Source organism: Scyliorhinus canicula, chromosome 20 (genome assembly GCF_902713615.1).
Source record: "Scyliorhinus canicula chromosome 20, sScyCan1.1, whole genome shotgun sequence".
Taxonomy (NCBI): Eukaryota; Metazoa; Chordata; class Chondrichthyes; order Carcharhiniformes; family Scyliorhinidae; genus Scyliorhinus; species Scyliorhinus canicula.
Window position 1 is genome coordinate 39592887 of NC_052165.1, and position 14611 is coordinate 39607497.

The 14611-nt window shown below is 48.0% G+C and overlaps 1 protein-coding gene across 1 annotated transcript in view; it reads left to right on the forward strand.

The window, feature by feature from the left end:
- Positions 1–4493: 4493 nt before the first annotated feature.
- LOC119955138 (tetraspanin-9-like) overlaps positions 4494–14611 on the forward strand; it is a 225742-nt gene continuing 215624 nt past the window's right edge. The window contains exons 1-2 of the mRNA XM_038781052.1: positions 4494–4653; positions 5001–5087. The gene's annotated coding sequence lies outside the window, so the exon portion shown is untranslated. The remainder of the gene's footprint in view (positions 4654–5000; positions 5088–14611) is intronic.

Below are 14611 nucleotides of genomic sequence, written 5' to 3' on the forward strand. Positions count from 1 at the left end.
ATACCATTCGGGAGTCTCGTTTCCGACCACAGAAATGCCTGTCTACTCCCCTTATAATTGAATCCCCTATGACTATAGCCCTGCCAGTCTTTTTCCCACCCTTCTGTGCAGCAGAGCCAGCCACGGTGCCATGAGCCTGGCTACTACTGCCTTCCCCTGGTGAGTCATCTCCCCCAACAGTATCCAAAACGGTATATCTGTTTTGGAGGGAGATGACCGCAGGGGACACCTGCACTGCCTTCCTTCTCTTTCTTTGCCTTTTCGTCACCCATTCCCTGTCTCCATCCCCAATTCTAATCTGCGGTGTGACCAACTCACTAAATGTGCTATCCACGACCTCCTCAGCATCGCGGATGCTCCAAAGTGAGTCCATCCACAGCTCCAGAGCCGTCATGCGGTCTAAGAGGAGCTGCAACTGGACACACTTCCTGCACATGAAGAAGTCAGGGGCATCGGCCGAGTCCCTGAACTCCCACATTGCGCACAAGGAGCATAACACGGGTCTGGGATTTTTACCCTTTACCTTAACTGATTACAAATATAGTATCAAATAATTAATAAGTGAAAGGAATAAAGATTTTACTGACCAATCACAATACTCACCAACACACGAAGAGTTAAAGTTCTCCCAGCAACTGCTAACTGGAGCACTCTCCTTGCCAGCCAATCAGGTCACTGCTTTGCTGTGATGTCACCCTTCAAGGTAAGTTTTTAAAGAGATAAACTTACCTTCCCAACAACCACGGGTGTTGTTTTTTGGTTAGAGGAGGAGGTAGGAAGGTAAACACTGAGGAAGTGTTTCGGGTTTAACTGTCACTTGACAACAGCCCCTTCACAAACCACCTTCAAATTAGGCTGACTGCACTGCACGTATGCAAATCTCCCCGGAACAGCCAATCAGTAGCTCCGCTCTGCTGCCCTCTGCTGGATCCATCTCCTGTTGGAAGACCAAGACCCTGTTGGTGACGCCGAAGGGAACCCTAAGTAAATGGTAAAGGCGGCCATCTGTTTCAAATGCGGTGTACGGGCGGTCCGCCTTGCAGATGGGGAGCTGGTGGTAGGCAGATTTTAGGTCCACTGTCGAGAAGACCCGGTACTGTGCAATCTGATTGACCATATCAGATATGCGTGGGAGGGGGTATGTGTCGAGCTGCGTGTACCGATTGATGGTCTGACTGTAGTCAACAACCATCCTGTTTTTCTCCCCAGTTTTCACCACTATCACTTGGGCTCTCCAGGGGCTGTTGCTGGCCTCGATGATACCTTCCCGCAGCAGCCGCTGGACCTCAGATCTGATGAAGGTCCTGTCCTGGGTGCAGTACCGTCTGCTCCTGGTGGCAATGGGTTTGCAATCCGGGGTGAGGTTTGCAAACAGGGAAGGCGGGTTGACCTTAAGGGTCGTGAGGCCGCAAACAGTAAGGGCCCACCAAATTTCAGGGTTAGGCTCAGGAAGTTGCCTGGAAGTCCAGGCCGAGTAGCAAGGCAGCGCAAAGGTTGGGGAGGACGTAGAGCCGGAGGCCGCTGAACTCTACACCCTGGATGGGGAGGGTGGCGATGCAGTACTCCCGGATCGCCATGGAGTGGGATCCGAAGGCCAGGGAGGTTCTTTGGTTGGCAGGGTGTACTGCGAGGGAGCAACGCATTACCGTATTGGGGTGGATGAAGCTCTCAGTGCTCCCGGAGTCCAGAAGGCAGGAGATCTCGTGCCCGTCGACCTTCACCTTTGGCGACGCAGTTGCGAGGTTGTGCAGTCGAGACTGGTCGATCGTGACGGAGGTGAGACACGGCTGGTCATCGGCGGTTGCAGGCGATAAGCGGCCCGATGAGGTGTCCGACAGGCAGAGGTCCTGAGGCGGGGTAGATAGTGGTGCCCACGGGCCACACGTGTCCTGGGGCAGGCAAGATGGCGGCACCCATTGGTTGTGAGGCAGGCAAGATGGCGGCGCGCACGGGCCGCACATGTTGTGGGGGGAGTAAGATGGCAGCACCCACGGCCGCACGTGGTCAGAGGAGAGGAAGATGGCGGCGCCCACTGGCCGCACGTGGGGGGGCTGCTGGGTCAATAGCAGCGATTGAGTGGGCCTGGCACACTGCAGCGAAATGTCCTTTCTTCCCGCAGGCCTTGCAGAGCACGCTCCGTGCCCAGGGGTTGGTTGGCTGGGGGCGGTCCACGATGGGGTGGCCGCTGGCGGGGTCCATGATGACCAGGAGGGGTGGGCCATGCGGTCGGGGGCATAAGCCTGTACGTTGCGCGAGGTGACTGTGAGCGAGAGCGCTAGTTTCTTGGTCGCCACGAGGTCAAGCGTGGCCCCTTCTAAGAGGTGCTGGTGGATGTCATTCGACCCTATGCCCGTAATGAATGCGTCTCTCATTAGCAGGTTCGAATGTTCAGTGGCCTAAATGGCCTGGCAATCACAGTCTCTCACCAGGGCCTAATTTTCCACAGACTCACCGGGAAGTTGGTGCCGTGTCGACAGGGGGTGCCTGGCGTAGATCTTGTTGGTCTGCTGATCTTAGTTCTCCTTCAGTCGCGCCATGGCCTCTGCGTAGGGAGGCGCGTCCTGGACGAGGGGAAAGACATCGGAGCTCAGCCGCGTGTACAGAATCTGGAGCTTCTGTGCTTCTGAGATTGGGTCTGTCGCAGACCCGATGTATTCTTCAAAGCAAGCTAGCCAATGTGCAAAGTCCTTTTGGCATTGTCTGCTTGAGGATGCAGCTGCAGGCGATCCGGCTTGATGCGGAGGTCCATCTTTGAAAAATCTCTGCTTAATAAATTGATGCACAATCAATTACGGCGAGATGAGAAAAGAGAGTAATCGAGGCTTTATTACACAGAGATGTGTGGCCTCCTACAGCTGCTGACGAAATGGCTGCTGTTCGGAGAGCACACACATTTATACTCCGCCTACTCGGCGGAGCCAGTAGGCTGGGATCTACCCCCGTACCTGTAGTAGAGGGGCCTTACCGTAATACCAGTATATACAATATAATACAACAGTGGTGACTACCACAATGGGGAGACTAGATTAGGAAGCTCTCCTGTACACAAAGGATACGGGAGTACTAGACTCTCTGCCCCACCTGCCCGCAATACCATTCCCCTCCCATCCAAAGCTGTAGAGACCAGGGGTCAACTCAAAATGTACCCAAGTGCACTAGATTTTTATTAGGCCAAGTATTATAGGTCATGAAAACAAACTGGGTGGATGCAATTCTTGAATGTTGGAAGAGGTTTGAAGGGCTGAATGGCCTCCTCCTGTTCCATTCAATATGATCGGGATTGGGTACTGTTAAAATAATTGTTTGAGGCTTAGGTCCTGTTGCTGGAACTGTATTGGGATCAGAGCCTGGCTGTAGTGAGGTCAAAAATCCTGTTACTCATGGGATTGGGTAATGTTGCTGGCATTCTACTGGGATTTGGGCTTGTTGCTGAGATTGTATCGGGATGCTAGGATTTTCCTGGGTTCCTGCTCTGTTGCTGGGATTGTAACCTGTTGCTGGGATTTTCCTGAGCTCCTGCTCTGTTGCTGGGATTTTTCTGGGATTATAACCTTTGCTGGGATTTTCCTGGGCTCCTGCTCTGTTGCTGGGATTTTTCTGGGATTATAACCTGTTGCTGGGATTTTCCGGGCTACTGCTCTGTTGCTGGAATTTTCCTGGGCTCCTGCTCTGTTGCTGGGATTTTTCTGGGATTATAACCTGTTGCTGGGATTTTCCTGGGCTCCTGCTCTATTGCTGGGATTATAACCTGTTGCTGGGATTTTCCTGGGCTCCTGCTCTGTTGCTGGGATTTTTCTGGGATTATAACCTGTTGCTGTGATTTTCCCGGGCTCCTGCTCTGTTGCTGGGATTTTTCTGGGATTATAACCTGTTGCTGGGATTTTTCTGGGATTATAACCTGTTGCTGGGATTTTTCTGGGATTATAACCTGTTGTTGGGATTTTCCTGGGCTCCTGCTCTGTTGCTGGGATTTTTCTGGGATTATAACCTGTTGCTGGGATTTTCATGGGCTCCTGCTCTGTTGCTGGGATTTTTCTGGGATTATAACCTGTTACTGGGATTTTTCTGGGATTATAACCTGTTGCTGGGATTTTCCGGGCTACTGCTCTGTTGCTGGGGTTTTCCTGGGCTCCTGCTCTGTTGCTGGGATTTTTCTGGGATTATAACCTGTTGCTGGGATTTTTCTGGGATTATAACCTGTTGCTGGGATTTTTCTGGGATTATAACTTGTTGCTGGGATTTTCCTGGGCTCCTGCTCTGTTGCTGGGGTTTTTTTAGAATTATAACCTGTTGCTGGGATTTTCCTGGGCTCCTGCTCTGTTGCTGGGATTTTTCTGGGATTATAACCTATTGCTGGGTTTATAACCTGTTGCTGGAATTTTCCTGGGCTCCTGCTCTGTTGCTGGGATTTTTCTGGGCTCCTACTCTGTTGCTGGGATTTTCCTGGGATCGGGAGCGGATCTTGGCGCGGCTCCGGCCGCCCCCTTTTCTCTCCCATTTCCGCTGCTGCGAAGCGAAGGGAAGCAAAAGGAATCAGCGGCGAGAGATCGCGGCCGGAACCCGGAGCAGGAGCCCGGTCTGAGCCCGAAAATCAGCAACTTTCTGCCGGGGATCAGGATCACCCAAACCTGGGAGAAATCCAGACTGCTCCGGGTAAACTCCGATTCCCTGGATCCGGGATAGAGAGGGGGAGTGAGTGAGTGAGAGAGAGCAGAAAGTGTGTGAGAGGCTGAGGAAGATAGGAGTGAGAATGTGTGTGAAAGTGAGGGAGGGAGGGAGAGTGATTGGAAGGGACATGTTTAATTCTGGTACTGTATAGTTTTCAGTAACAAATTATCCACAGGAAAGATTCCATTTTGCAATATTCTGTTAAAATTTCAGCAAACTGTGAAGTGAAATTACTGCCTACCCTCCTTGCTACATAGACTCCTCGGTCTGTTGTCACCTTGCTGTACTTTTTGCACAAATGTTACATCATATTTATTATTTCTTTATATCAGTGGATCACAGCAAGAGTGGTTGAGCAAAGACTTGCAGGACTGGCCAAGTGCTTGAGTCTGGAATTCGGTCCAAGTGGGAATTCTCTGGTAAGCATTTCTCAAGCTGAAATTTGGTTTAATATCTAGAATCAAGACATTGCAAATGGAACTACAAGCTGGCTAAAGCAAAATACATGCGGATGCTGGAAATCTGAAATAGAAACAGAAAATGCTGGATAAACTCGGCAGGTTGGCAGCATCTGTAGAGAGAGAATGAAGGAGGCCATTCGGCCCATCGTGTCCATGCAGTCAACAAAGCTCTGACTACCCTAATCCCATTTACCAGCACTTGGCCCACAGCCCTGAAGGTTAGGGCAGCGCAAGTGAATATCTAAGTACTTCTTCAATGTTACGAGAGCTCCTAACTCAGCCAGCCGCCCTTTCAGGCAGTGAGCATTACTCTGTCACCAAAGAGAAAATGCTGGAAAATCTCAGCAGGTCTGGCAGCATCTGTGGGGAGAGAAAAGAGCTAACATTTCGAGTCCAGATGACCCTTTGTCAAAGCATTGCTCTGTTTCCCCTTTTCCCCTTCCACAGATGTTGCAAGCCTGCTTGATATTTCCAGCATTTTCAGCCGTTATTAAGTAAGCCCAGTTAAGTTATCACAATAACAGACACTAGGGGCTGGATTCTCCGACCCCCCCCCCCCCCCCCCCCGGCCGGGTCGGAGAATCGCCGGGGGGCCGCGTGAATCCCGCCCCCACCGGCCGCCGAATTCTCCGGCACCGCATATTCGGCGGGGGCGGGAATAATGCCGCGCCTGTCGGTGGGCCCCCCCCCCGGGCAATTCTCCGGCCTGCGATGGGCCAAATTTCCACTGCTGTAATGCCTCTCCCGCCAGTGTGAATCAAATAACCTCCCTTACTGGTGGGACTGGCGGCGCGGGCGGGCTCCGGTGTCCTGGGGGGGTGTCGTGGGGCGATCTGGCCCCATGGGGTGCCCCCACGGTGGCCTGGCCCACGATCGTGGCCCACTGATCCGCGGGTGGGCCTGTGCCGTGAGGGCACTCTTTTCCTTCCGCGTTGGCCATAGCCTCTGCGATGGCAGACGCGGATGTGACCCCCACCCCTGCGCATGCGCGGGGATGACGCCAGCAGCCGCTGACGCTCCGGCGCATGTGCGGACTTCCGCCAGCTGGCGAAGTCCCTTCGGCCTCGGCTGGCGTGGCGCCAAAGGCCTTCCGCTCCAGCCGGCGGGACGGGAACCACTCCGGCTCGGGCCTAGCCCCTCAAGGTGAGGGCTTGGCCCCTAAAGGTGTGGAGAAATCCGCACCTTTGGGGCGGCCCGATGCTGGAGTGGTTCACGCCACTCCATCCCGCCGGGACCCCCCGCCCCGCCGGGTAAGGGAGAATCCAGCCCCAGCTGTCAGTAGAAGTAAACTGTTCATCAGCTCTAAACTGTAAGTGTTAATTACTGGGAGGCTGGATTTGCAGTTGTAAATTGGGTGTGACTCATACCTATGGAAGTAAACCATATGTGCGGTGCTTGCAGTGGATCACGAAAACCGTGTTAAAATCAGGAATAGGTGGGAATTCAGTGCAGAGGGAGAAACAGCTGCAGCCTTCTTTTGCAAGCCTTCAATATTTATATTGGAAGCTTGAGACAGTGAGCATTGATAGTTTTGTCCACTGCTTCGTACAAGTTAGTGTGCAGAAAAATAAATTTACAACAAATCAAAACCTATATATAAATAACTTAGACGAAGCTTTGGCAGAGCCTGGTTTTGTGCCTGAACTGCAGTCTGTCGGAGTTTGTGGAGTGTGAGCCTGCCCTGGATGAACCCATCTCCAATCTCTCCGCCTCATGGTCATCGAGCTGGAGACATTCTAACACATGAGAGGTGGCTGTATATCTGGGCAGTTCAGTCACACTTCACAGAGAGATGGAGGGTCAGTTCAGGGTTGATGTGGCTGATATTGGGCAAAGGAAGTAAAACCCACCTGAGATGGAGAACGAGGAACCATAGAGACTGATCCTATTCACCGGGTAGAGTGTAATTGCTACCTGTTGAGGACAAGGACACAGATTGAAGGGCAGCAAGAATGCTGACTCTGGCAACCTGGAGCAGGAGGACGGCCAAAGGAAGAGGAACCCAAGTGTAATGTGTTTAATCATCAATGTGGGCACCTATTGTGCAGTCTTTGGAATATTGTGAATGGTGGATGTGATGGAGGATCATTTTAGTCTTGGTTCTCAGCATATTGAGGTTGAAAAATGTCCCATTGCATCAAAACGCAAATCATGACCCCTTATATATATAATAGCTTATTGTCGCAATAGGCTTCAATGAAGTTACTGTGAAAAGCCCCTAGTCGCCACATTCTGGTGCCGGTTTGGGGAGGCCGGTACGGGAATTGAATCCACGCTGCTGGCATTGTTCTGCATTACAAGCCAGCTGTTTAGCCCACTGTGCTAAATCAGCCACTACCCTCGTTGTAGTTGGTCATGACTGAGTATCATACCTAAGCTGTGGCAGATAGTGAAGAGAGTTGGCAGTCACACCGCTTGATGGCTGTCCAGATACGAAAGGGCTCAGTCTCTAACCCATTATAAAGGGAGGTTGCTGTGATACCAACATCCAGGAGCTACAGAACAGTAACATATTTGGCTGGACATCCAATTCTCTGGAGGACTTTCCAAAGAGCTTTGCGGTTGATGGAGTCAAAGGCTTTGACAGATCAATAAAGGTCTTTGCATTGTTACAGACGCTCAGCTTGGATTTGTTGACCAAGAAAGATCGTGGTTCCCCTGGATGGCTGGATACCACACTGGGTCTCCAGAACTAAGTCTCCATTGATGGGTAGGAGGTGGTTCAGGAGGATTCATGTGCAAGTCATCCTCATAGTGGATAGAAGAGGTTTGCCTCACTCACAAATTGATTTACCACCCTTCGTAAAACCTGAAACAATGATGGCATTGTGAAAGTCAGAAGCCAGTAATTCTTCTTCACAGATTTTTTATGAATAGATCTGAAAGTTTGAGCAAGAGTTAATGACCACTGACTTTATAGATCTCTGCAGGAATGTTGTCCGGATTACACAACTTGTTGTTCTTCATCAGTTGGATCTCAACAAGTGTTGGCTTCAATGTCTTCAACTCCGCAAATGTCGCAAACAAAAAGATTGGTCTCTCATTCAACATCAACAAAACCAAAATCCTCCACCAGCCCTCCCCAGACATGCACCTACATCTCTAGCTATTGTTATTGACGGGGAGACTTTTGTAGCCACTGAAACCTTCATCATATCTCGGCAGCCAACTTCCTCGAAAGGTCATCATCAAATTGGGGATCCAGCACAGAATCAGCTGTGCCAGCCCTCGCCTTCCAAACATTGTACAGCCGGACCTTCAACAACAGAGGTCTCCACAAGAGAAGAAAGACTTTAATCTACAACCATCCTTCTGTGTGCCAGTGAGATTTGGGGTCACCTACCAAAGGAACCGCTGGGTGCTGGAGAATTTCCACCAGCGGTGTCTCCGCAGGATACTCAAAATCAAGTGGGGGCGATAGGTGAAGAAATTCCCTATTGGAAAGGGAGAAACAGGAAACAGCAGTGAAGATTCCAGATTTAGTTAAGGCAGAGCCAATGACTGTTCACAGTAAACGGGGGAAATCTGTTCATGCGTAAGACAACAGAAGATCAGTGGGAGGCATTAAAAATAGTTCAATGGAATACACAATTGGTCAATGTATCTGAAGGGCAAGGTTTCTACTTGCCAAAATATTAGTTTTGGATGGACTTAAGAGGTAAGAAGCACCAGAAAACTAAAAGGGAAACCATACAAAATGCAGAAAAGCACAGTTCCAGGAGAATAGGAAAGATTTAAAGATAGAGCAGCGAATGTTGTTTGATAGTAAGGGCGACAGAAAGGAAGAATGAAAATAAACTCGCAAGGGATAACAAAATAAATATAAAACGTGTTTATAATGACATTTAGAAACAATAGTGTTAAGGAGCAACATGGGCTCCTTGTAAACTGATCACAGTGTTGTTACTAATGGGGGACACGGCGAGCAATAGATTTGTAAGCATATTTACACCGGAGGAAGCATGCCAGACATCCAAGATACCTATTATTGAATGAGTGTCAGGGACTCAACAAAATAAATGTAATCAAGATAACAAAATCAGAGAAATTGATTTTGCTAAGGAACAGTAAAACCCCAGGATCAGGTTTGGGGAGAAAAAAGAGCTGACGTTTCGAGTCCGATGACTCTTTGCCAAAGCTAACAGACAGAGAAAGTGGGAAATATTTATACTGTGGAGTGAGAATGAAAGATGAGTCATAGCCACAGAAACCCAGGGAAACCAGGTGCTAATGGCCACAGAAACCAAGGGGAAAGAGTGTTAATAGCAGTCCCCAGAGAGAACGAAAGATGTGAAAGGTCAAACAGCAGAGAAACTAACATCAGAGGATGAACTGTAGATGTGGAAGGAGGGGAAGAGGAGAAAGGCTAAGGAAAGATAGATAAGATTGGGGGGGGGAATTAAATATATATAAAGAAAGAAATGGTAAAAGACAGTTAAAATGAAATGGGATGAAAACAAATGGGTTAATTTCTCCCACTATCAACACCACTGCCCACCCCAGGCCCTCCACTAGTCCCAATCCCTCGTATCCCATTTCTCCCAGCCCCAGCCCTTGCCGCATGGCGGTTCAAGAAGGCAGCTCACCACTACCTTCTGCAGAGCAACGAGGGATGGGCAATAGATGCTAGCCTAACCAGTGATGCCTACATCCCATACAAATGAACAAAAAATGTAACTAACCTGCTCACAGATTCTCACTTTGGGTTCTACCAGGGTCACTCAGCTCATGACCTCATTACAGCCTGGTTCAAACATGGACAAAAGAGCTGAATTCCAGAGGTGAGGTGAGAGTGACTGCCCTTGACATATTCTTGAAAAATTAATTCTTTACATTTTTTTCTTGAAGATCCTCGTTCTGCAGAAAGTTAGTTTGCAGTAGTGCTTCCAGCTCTTTTTTCCAGGCCAACATCTCCCACCCAAAACCAAATGACTATTCACTGCGATATGTTTCCACAAATACCCCGGTCAGCAATTCGTAGACGGAGGAACTCCCATATGCCAGATTTAGCAGATAATTCCTGAGGGGGTCTCCCCCACCTTTTAGTTGGTCCATTGTTACGAAGCTGATTCTTGTTTGCCTCATTCAGAACCTGGGTGATGGGTGTGGGTTTGGAAACTCGATCTATCCCAGTCAGGAGGAAAATGCATCCGTTCAAGTCCAGTTCATAGGAAGCACGGAATTAATGCGCACACAAAGAGACCGACTTCATGGCTAACATTCTAAATCGGAGACATCTTTAATGTCTGCCATTACCATTGCCAATGAACCTTGAATTTCTGTTACTATGTTGGTTAAATTTCTGTTGCTCCTAACCTTGTGAATCAGATGTTTAAAGTTGTGCTGCGTGTGTATAAGGGTGTTGATGTACATTTAAAATGTGGAGCAGCTCTCCGCTCACTTTCTGAGATCAGTCTCTCTCTCAGTGAGACTGACTTTGCGATTAATGGTGCACCTCCTTCCTTCCCCATCAGCCCAGAATTCAGCTGTGTTTCCAAGAATTCCCCCTTTAAACACAAAGAGTCTATGATCAAAGGTCTCGCACACTGATCCGTTCAGAGACTTTTATTGCAAGTTATTTAGATCTCCAAATAACAACAAATAATAGAAAATATATTTTAATTTAAAATATTTACATTTAATAATACAGAAGTGGCAACAATTAAGGTGATATTTTTTAAAAGTAACTATGGAGAGTCTATTACGAACGTGGAGATAGACCTGGGTCGCCAGAGTCGGCCATTTTGTAAAAGTGGGTCGCCAGGAAAAAAATTTGAAAAACACTGACCTAAAAGATGCACTGCAGGAACTCACCAAAGTTCCTTCGGCAGCATCTTCCAAACCCACGGCCATGACCACGACCATCTAGAAGGACAAGCACAGCAGATACTTGAGAACACCACCATCTGGATATTTCCCTCCAAGCCATTCACCATCCTGACTTGGAAACATATTGCATTTCCTTCACTGCCCCTCTGTGGGTGTACCTACGTCTCAGGGACTGCAGTGGTTCATGAATGTAGCTCACCATCACCTTCTCGAGGGTCACTAGGAACGGGCAATAAATGTTGGTTGGCCAAGCATAGCCTAGATCCTGTAAAACAAATAAATAAGCTTCCTTCTAGCACACACAACACCATCAGACACAGGTCAGTGTAATGTTTACAAAAAAATTGTTGTAGCCTTTACCATTGTTTTCAATAGCTTCAGTCTATAACTTCCAAGTATAAGTTCATGCTACCACTGCAACATGGATTACCTGACTGAAATGTAACACATCACCATTAAGTGATAACTTTGTAGATGCCAAAAGTATGCTCATCCGAAGCTCAGTTCCTGTAGATTGGACAATTGTGCATGTCACTTGACTATTCAAGAAAGGTGAGAGAGAGAAACCAAGAGTTATGGACCAGCTGGTCGAACATCTGTTGTCGGGAAATTCCTTGAGTCTATATTTAAACATTGGGTGACCGAACATCTTTGAACATTTGGAGCTGATCAGAAAGAGGCAGCAGGGTAGGTCATTCCTGATGAATTTGATTGAATTTCTTGGAGAATCAATTAGAGTAGTGAACAGTCTTTATATATTATTTATCTGGACGTGCAGAAGACATTTAATAAAGTCCCTGACTGGTATCTTGGCTCTACTAGAGTGACGATATTGTGATTCTTTTTTTAAAAAAATGAAAGCTACACTTTAAAAGGCTGAAATGCAAGATGGCTTCCAAAGATGGATTACAAAACATTGGGCTGGATTCTCCGTTTGGGAGGCGAAGTCTTTTTACGTTCTAGCTGCCGATATGGCCCAGGGCATTTCCGGGTCTGTGGCCGTGCATGTGCCCAGTGGCGGCCTGCAGCGGCCACGTCATGCTTGATGGCGGACTCAGCCCGTGGATCCGGACAGCAAAAATAATCCCCCCCTTCGGTCGCTCACCCAGCCCCGAATGAAGCCCCCCCTGCCTGTGTATCAACCCTCCCCTGACTGTAGCGACACTGGGCTGAGTCTGCAGCTGCAACTGAACTCGCAGTCAAAAGGAAGAACCCAAATGCTTAATGGGATTACCACATGATCTTATTCGGACCATGACTCCGCACTGATGTGAGGTCACCTGATACAGCAGCCATTTGCTCCCTGCCTACAGATAATAGCAGAAAATTCAAACTGCTTTTGAGACAAGACTAACTTCTGTCAGAAAGAGAGAGAGTCCTGAAAAGTACTGTCCGCTGTTGTAGTCAATGGCAGCCTAAGTACATACCTGCAATGCCTTGCAAGAGGAACAGCGACTCTCTCCTCTAACCTGCTCTCCCACCAAGGTCACCAGGTTCTCAGCCTCTGGCAGATCTACCACAATATCCTTTGTAGCCCTGTAGGAATCCGTGCTTTTCCAGGTCTTCTCTTCCATCCAAAACATCAACCCAACCAAGAAACATCAGTCCCACAATGAGTGACTGAACTAAATTCCATTTTGATAATTACTGTTTTACCTTCAGCTGTGTGTAGTTTTCTGCGTGTGTGAGAGTGTGGGTAAATCGTGTGAATGAGACATTAGGCTTTCATTTAACCCCCAGGGCAAGAGTGTGCCAGAAATAAAGCAGCTTCCTTCAGTTTTTAATACATAAAAGCTAGTTGCTGAGTTACTTAAGTTAACTCAATTACTCTGTGAGTCAAGAAATACTGACATGCACACACAATATATTTGATGACGGGAAATAAAAGATAATGGGTGTTGGTCAGGTCAGGCCGGGTGAATGTCAGGTCCGGCCGGGCCATGAGGTTGGGTCAAGGCGGAGGGTTGGGAGGGGGAGTGGTGAGGTGGGTCCCCTCGGAAGTATGTGTGTGGAGTGTCCTGTGCGAGGTTCCGTTGGGACTTATTTTGAAGTTAGAAATTTTTTTCCCCGTCTAACAATTTCAGAGTAACTATCAGGGTAAAACTGGCAGAACCACCCAAAGTTAGCGATTTAAATCACTTCTGTCGGATTGTTCCCAGTCCAGCGCAGTTGTCCAGAGGAAGTTAGCTCTTCTGGGCAATTACCGGGTAAACGTTTATGTGGGAACCTCCGAGAGGAATTCCCATCGCATCATGGGGTACCCCTGAATGTGATGCTGGGGAACCCGGAAGTTACGGATTGGCAGATTGAATGAATGGGCAAAATTGTGGCAAATGGATTTCAATATGGGCACATATGAGGGCATCCACTTTGCATCTGAAAAGGGTAGAACTGGGAACTTTCTATATGGTGAAAAGCTTGAAACAATGGAGGCCCAAAGAGACTTGGGGACACGGATCATTAAAATGTCATGAACAGGTGCAGAAAGTAATCATAAAAGTTCATGGAATGCTGGCCTATATATATCCCGAAGGGTAGAATACGAGGGGGTAGAAGTCATACTTCAGTTACACAAATCCCTGGTTAACCTGGAGTTATTAAGAGCAGTCCTGGGCACTGCATCTTAGGAAGGATATATTATCCTTAGAGAGAGGGTGGTGCAGGTTTACGAGAATGTGACCTGGACTCCCAAGCCATAGCCTAAAGATTTGAGCCAGATATTTCAGGAGTGAAATTAGAAATACTTCCTCACATAAAGGGTGGTAGATGTTTGGAACTCTCTTCATATTAGATCAATTATTATTTTAAAAAATTGATGCTGATAGATTTTTGTTAGCTAAAGGTTTTAAGGGATATGAGCTAGGCAGGTATATATGGATAAAAGCAAATTACTGCGGGTGCTGGAATCTGAAACCAAAGAGGCCGAAGGTGCTCAGCAAAGTGATCACCCAGTCTGCGTTTGGTCTCTCCAATATAGAGGAGACCACATTGGGAGCAGTGAATGCAATAGACCAAATTATAAGAGGTACAAGTGAAACACTGCTTAACCTGGAATTAGTGTTTGGGGCCTGGGATGTTAATATGGAGGTATATATGGAGTTGGGGCACAGATCAGTTCGTGATCACATTGAATGGTGGAATAGTCTCCTGTGCTCAAGGGTCTCATTTCCGATGTTCCAATTGACCACTGTGATTGGTGGTGTTAGAGGGAATGTGTAAAGTATCTAGGTTTAGAACGAGGATTGTTGAAGCTGAATGTCTTCACGACAGGGTCAGTGGGAATTGCAGTTACTGTGTAAGCAGGGTGAAAGTGACTGCCTTTTACCTGTCCGTCAGCACCCTGCGCATAAACACACATGTCCTTTCACAATGCTAATTAGAATTTTGTTCCCCGTTTTTACAGTGTTTTCTTTTCTTGCTTATTTAATGGGGGGCTGGGTATTTACAAGAGGACTAAAGGTTCAACCAGTGAGATTTGCAAGTCTTTTGCAAGATTTGGGTCTATTTTGGGAATACCAACACCACAATGAATGTGTGCTCATTGCCTACCAGGTGGAGATATTTTCAGTGATTATGGCACTGAAGGCTACCTGATAACCAGGCCCCAGTTACCAGCACAGGTTCCCCCTTGAGGAGGTGTTGGTTGTTTTAAA